This window comes from Somniosus microcephalus, unplaced genomic scaffold (assembly GCF_052327205.1).
Source record: "Somniosus microcephalus isolate GS21.2 unplaced genomic scaffold, FLI_Smic_1.0 unresolved_chr3, whole genome shotgun sequence".
NCBI classification, from domain to species: Eukaryota; Metazoa; Chordata; class Chondrichthyes; order Squaliformes; family Somniosidae; genus Somniosus; species Somniosus microcephalus.
The window spans coordinates 63,797,950-63,803,899 of record NW_028225181.1 but is presented as its reverse complement, the minus strand read 5'-3'; the positions used below and the strand labels follow the sequence as shown (position 1 = coordinate 63,803,899).

At 48.3% G+C, this 5,950-nt stretch overlaps 1 pseudogene; it reads right to left on the bottom strand.

Annotated features, from left to right (window-relative positions):
• Positions 1-3,943: 3,943 nt before the first annotated feature.
• Positions 3,944-5,085, bottom strand: LOC147091649 (uncharacterized; annotated as a pseudogene).
• Positions 5,086-5,950: the final 865 nt, after the last annotated feature.

Below are 5,950 nucleotides of genomic sequence, written 5' to 3'. Positions count from 1 at the left end.
TGTGGAATAAGGAAATGGCAGAAACATTCAACAAATATTTTCTGTCTGTCTTCCCATTAGGAGACATAAAAAGCCTGCAAAAAAACGTGGATCCCAATGGTCTAATGAAGTGAGGAACTTAACATAATTAATATAAGTACAGAAAAAGTACTAGAGATACTAATGAGACTAAACACCAACAAATCCCCTGGACTTGACAGCCTACATCCTAGGGTTCTAAAAGTGGTGGCGAAAGAGATAGTGGCGAGCATTGGATTTGATCATCAAAAATTCACTAGATTCTGGAATGGTCCCAGCGGATTGGAAGGTCGCAAATGTAACACCGCCATTCAAGCACGGAGGGAGAAAAATACAGGGAACCACAGGCCAGTTAGCATGAGATCAGTCGTCGGGAAAATTCTGGAATCCATTGTTAAGGAAATGGTATTAAGACACTTAGAAAATCATAACATGATTCGGCAGCGTCAGCATGGTTTTATGAAAGGGAAATCGTGTTTGACGAATTTATTAGAGATTTTTAAGGATGTAACTAGCAGAGTAGATAAAGGGAACCAGTTGATATAGTATATTTGGATTTCCAAAAGGCATTCGATAAGGTGCCACATAAACGTTTATTACATAAGATTAGAGCGCATGGATTTAGGGGTACTTTAATAGCATGGATAGGGGATTGGTTAACAGACAGAAACCAGAGAGTAGGGATAACGGATCTTTTTCAGGTTGGCAGGCTGTAACTAGTGGGGTGCCGCAAGGATCTGTGTTGGGGCCTCAGCTATTTACAATCTATATTAATGACACAGATGAAGGGTCCGTGTGTAATGTACCTAAGTTTGCTGATGATACAAAGCTATGTGGGACAGTGAGCTGTGAGGAGAATGCAAAGAATCTGCACAGGGATATAGATAGACTGAGTGAGTAGGCAGTACGGTGGCAGATGGAGTATAATGTATGGAAATGTGAGGTTCGGTTGTTAGCGCCACCGATTAACACCTAAAGAGGCCGAGTAGTGGGGCGCTAGCCAATTTCCGGTTGTGCGCAAGGCGCCTACCGCCTCGCCCCATATTGAGCATGCATTTAGCGCCGGCGCTAAATCTTAGCGCCCGCTCATGGGCGCAGGCTGATTATGATGTCATTTGAGTGCGCAATGCCTTTTGGGCGCCCCAGACTGGAAATTCAGTGGCTCCCCCCTCCGTAGCACCTGGCGCTAATAGTGACAGCTTACCTGGGCCTTACCAAGTCGGTCTCGGGTTGGAGGAGCGTTATTTAAAGGGGACTGGTGTGGTTTAAAAGCGGCAGCCATTTTTGGAGCTCAAATTCCTCGAGAGCTACAAAGAGTTGCTGAGCTGCACACTGACAGCCATTTGACCACTGAGCCAGTGCAGGCAGACGATCTTCAGCCTTCTGACCGTCACCTTGCTGTTGGTGAGCCTTGACAACAGGGAACCTTCCTGTGGGCATTGGAGGGGAACGTCCTGCTGCTGAATCATCTGGAAAGGGCACTGAGACGCTGGGAGAGGGGGGCAGGCATGGCCAGACAGAGGAGGGCCACAGACGTTGCCACAGCAGACCTTACGCTGGCAGGGTTTTCCGACAGCAGTTTCCCTACATGAACATGCCGGAGGAGCAGTGTGTCAGAAGGCTGCAATTTAGAAAGGAGGTGGTGACTAAGCTGTGCCAGCTGCTTCAGCCAGATCTGCAACCTCAGATAAGGTGCAGGACATTTCTGTCGGTGGCTGAGAAGATGCCTGCTGGCCTGAACTTCTATGCGAGCGGCTCTTCTCAGGCTGTGCGTCAGAGGCTGATCAGAAGTAGCTTCTAGGCCCATCTCACAGAACGCTTGCTGCCATTCCAAGAAGTGGAATGGAGCCAGTCTGATACCCCCAAGCCTGTGAAGGGCAAGATGCATGTAAACAGCAGGCATGGCCATTGTAAATGAAGAAAGTGTTTCATTACACAAAATGTGGTTCCTTCAAACATGAGAAAGCTATGGCAACAGAAAGCAAAACTAATACACTGCCATATAACTGACTCTCACACCCGGGAGACTGTCTAAAACATAAATCACAATACGACCATCTGCCATGGCCTTGATTCCACTGCACCAATCAAAGCATCCAATGACCCATCAGTGAGGCATTCCGCCCTCTGCCTCACCCTTTCCATATCTTGCTAGCCTGGTGCGCCACAGGTAGGCTCCCACCGCTTTGAAGGCCTACAAGGCAGTGAGTGTGGCTGGTGATGACAATTGACCTGCCCCTTTAACAGCTGGCCGGCGCCAGTGTGTCTAAGTGAAAGTGATTATTGACAGCACCTTCGCTACGCCCCACGCGGCGCGAAATTGGGTTGCGCCGCCGGTTTAGCGCCTTAAGAGTAGAAGGCAGCGCCTGATTTAGCGCTGCAATCACCTTTAGGGACGCTGCTACCCAATATGGCGTTAGGTGGCGCTAAATTGCGCCTGGCGCTAAACTTTGCACATCACCAGGACTAGTGCCCCAAACGCAGCTATACCGAATTTCTAGGCCATTATATTTTAAATGCTGAGAAACACTCAAATGTTGGTGTTCAGAGAGAATTGGGTGTCCTCATGCAAGAAACACTGAAAGCTGGCATTCAAGTACAGCAAGCAATATGGAAGGCAAATGGCATGTGGACCTTTATTGCAAGGGGGTTGGTGTAAGAGTAACGAATTCTTACTACAATTGTACAGGGCCTTGGTGAGACCACACCTGGTGCACTGTGCACAGTTTTGGTCTCCTTGTCTAAGGAAGGATAAACTTGCCTTGGAGGCGGTGCAAGACAGTTTCACTAGCTTGATTCCTGGGATGAGAGGTCTGTCCTATGATGAGACATTGTGTAGAATGGGCCTATACGCTCTGGAGTTAAGAAGAAGGAGAGGTGATCTCATCGAAACATACAAGATTTTAAAGGGGATTAATAGGGTAGATGTTGAGAGCTTGTTTCCCCTGGCTGGCGTGTCTAGAACTTGGGGGCATAGTCTCAGTATAAGAGGTAGGCCATTTAAGATTGAGATGAGAAGGAATTTCTTTACTCAGAGGGTTGTGAAGTTCTGGAATTCTGTGCCCCAGAGGGCTGTGAATGCTGAGTCTTCTACTATATTCAAGGCTGAGATAGATGCATTTTAGGACAAAAGGGGAATGAAAGGATAAGGAGATCAGGCGGGAAAGTGGATTTGAGTTCGATGATCGGCCATGACCTTTTTGAATTGTGGAGCAGGCTTGAGGGGCCGCATGGCCTACACGTTCTTTTATTTATTATGTTATTCTTAAGTTCTTATGTAGGAAGTCACACAACACCAGGTTATATTCCAACAGCTTTATTTGAGATCACAAGCTTTCGGAGCGCTGCTTCTTCGTCAGGTGAAGTGGAGAGAAGCATACAGGCACAGCATATATAATCAGAGAAAACTGCCAGATGATTACAGGTAATCTTTCTAACGGCCCTTTATCACACCTCGGCAGAGAGATAATCACAGCAATCAAAGGTGTGAATGGTGTCCAAACAGGTCAGTCAGGAAAACATTACATCAAAGAACAATGAGGTGGGTTCACAAGGGGTTAAATGTTGCAGATGCTGGGGTATGTCTGAAAAACAGAAAAAACTAAAAACTTTGCTGGAAATCACAGCAGGTCCGGCCGCATCTGTGCAGAGAGAACAAGCGAACGACGACTCGAGTCTGGATGACTCTACGTCAGGTAGGGTTACATGTAGCGTGACATGAACCCAAGATCCCGGTTGAGGCCGTCCTCAGGAGTGCAGAACTTGGCTATCAGTTTTTGCTCGCCGATTTTGTGTAGCTGTGTGTCTCGAAGGCCACCTTGGAGAATGCTTACCCGAAGATCGGAAGCTGAATGTCCTTGACTGCTGAAGCATTCCCCGACTGGGAGGGAACACTCCTGCCTGGCGATTGCTGTGCAGTGTCCATTCATCCATTGTCGCAGTGTCTGCATGGTCTCGCCAATGTACCATGCTCCGTGGCATTCTTTCCTGCACTGTATGAGGTAGACAATGTTGGCCGAGACACATGAGTATGTACCATGTACCTGGTGGGTGGTGTCCTCACGTGTGATGATGGTATCTGTGTTGATGATCTGGCATGAATTGCAGAGGTTGCCGGGGCATGGTTGTGTGGTGGCGTGGTGGCTGTTCTCCTGAAAGCTCGGTAATTTGCTGTGAATGATGGTCTGTTTGAGGTTAGGCGGCTGTTTGAAGGTGAGTAGTGGAGGTGTGGGGATGGCCTTAGTGAGGTGTTCATCATCGTCGATGACATGTTGAAGGCTGCGGAGATCATGGCATGGTTTCTCCGCTCTGGGGAAGTACTCGACGACGAAGGGTATTCTGTTGGTTGTGTCCCGTGTTTGTCTTCTGAGGAGGTCTATGCGATTTTTCGCTGTGTTGCATCGGAACTGTCGATCGATGAGTCGAGCATCATATCCCGTTCTTATGAGGGCGTCTTTCACGTCTGTAGGTGTCGATCACGCTCCTCCACGTCTGAGCACATCCTGTGTATTTGCAGGGCTTGTCCATAAGAGATGGCTTCTTTAACGTGGTTAGGGTGGAAGCTGGAGAAGAGGAGCATCGTGAGCTTGTCCGTGGGCTTGAGGTAGAGTGAAGTGCTGAGGTGTCCATCTTTGATGGAGATTCGTGCGTCCACGAATGAAACCGATTCTGAGGAGTAGTCCCTAGTGAGTTTGATGGTGGGATGGAACTTGTTGATGTCATCGTGTAGTCTTTTCAGTGATTCTTCGCCGTGGGTCCATAGGAAGAAAATGTCGTCGATGTATCTGGTGTATAGGTTTGGTTGGAGGTCCTGTGCAGTGAAGAAGTCTTGCTCGAACTTGTGCATGAAGATGTTGGCGTATTGGAGTGCGAATTTGGTCCCCATGGCTGTTCTGTGTGTTTGGGTAAAGAACTGGTTGTCGAAGGTGAAGACATTGTAGTCAAGGCTGAAGCGGATGAGTTAACGATGGCGTCCGGAGATTTGCTGTTGTTGGTGTTGAGTATTAAGGCTGTCGCAGTGATGCCTTCATCGTGGGGGATACTGGTGTAGAGTGCCGAGATGTCCATCGTGGCGAGGAGTGTTCCTAGTTCAACTGGTCCGTGGGTGCTGAGTTTCTGTAAGAAGTCTGTAGTGTCGTGACAGAAGCTGGGGGTTCCCGTTACGATGGGTTTCAGGATGCCCTCGATTTATCTAGAGAGCTTCTCACACAGGGTTCTGTTGCTGATACGATAGGACGTCCGGACGTGTTGGCTTTGTGTATCTTTGAGAGGCAGTAGAAGGCTCCTACGCGGGGAGTACGTGGGATGAGAGCGTGTAGGATACTCTGAAGGTCTGGATCGAAGGTCTTGATCAGTCTGTTGAGTTGGCGGGTGTGTTCTTTGGTCGGATCTGCGGGTAACTGTCTGTAGTATTCCTGGTTGTCCAGTTGTCAGTATGCTTCTTTGCAATAGTCCATTCTATTCTGTATGACGATGGCTCCTCCTGCTGGTTTGATGACGATGTTGTGGTTGGTCTTGAGAGAGTAGATGTCATTGCGTTGTGCTCAGGTGACATTCTGGACTGTTTGGTGAGTGTGGCTGATGATTCTGGCGTTGATGCATCTCCTGACAGCTTGAGCATACATGTCAAGCTTAGGGCAGAGGCTGATAGCCAAGTTCTGCACTCATGAGGACGGCCTCAACCGGGATCTTAGGTTCATGTCACGCTACATGTAACCACACCAGATGTAGAGTCATCCAGACTCGAGTCGTCATTGGCTTGTTCTCTCTGCAGGGATGCGGCCGGGCCTGCTGTGATTTCAAGCAAAGTATTTTTTTCTGTTTTTCATACAGACCCCAGCATCTGCAAAATTTGACCTCTTGTGACCCCACCTCATTGTTTTTGATGTAATGTTTTCCTGACTGACCTGTTTGGACACCATTCACATTCAGC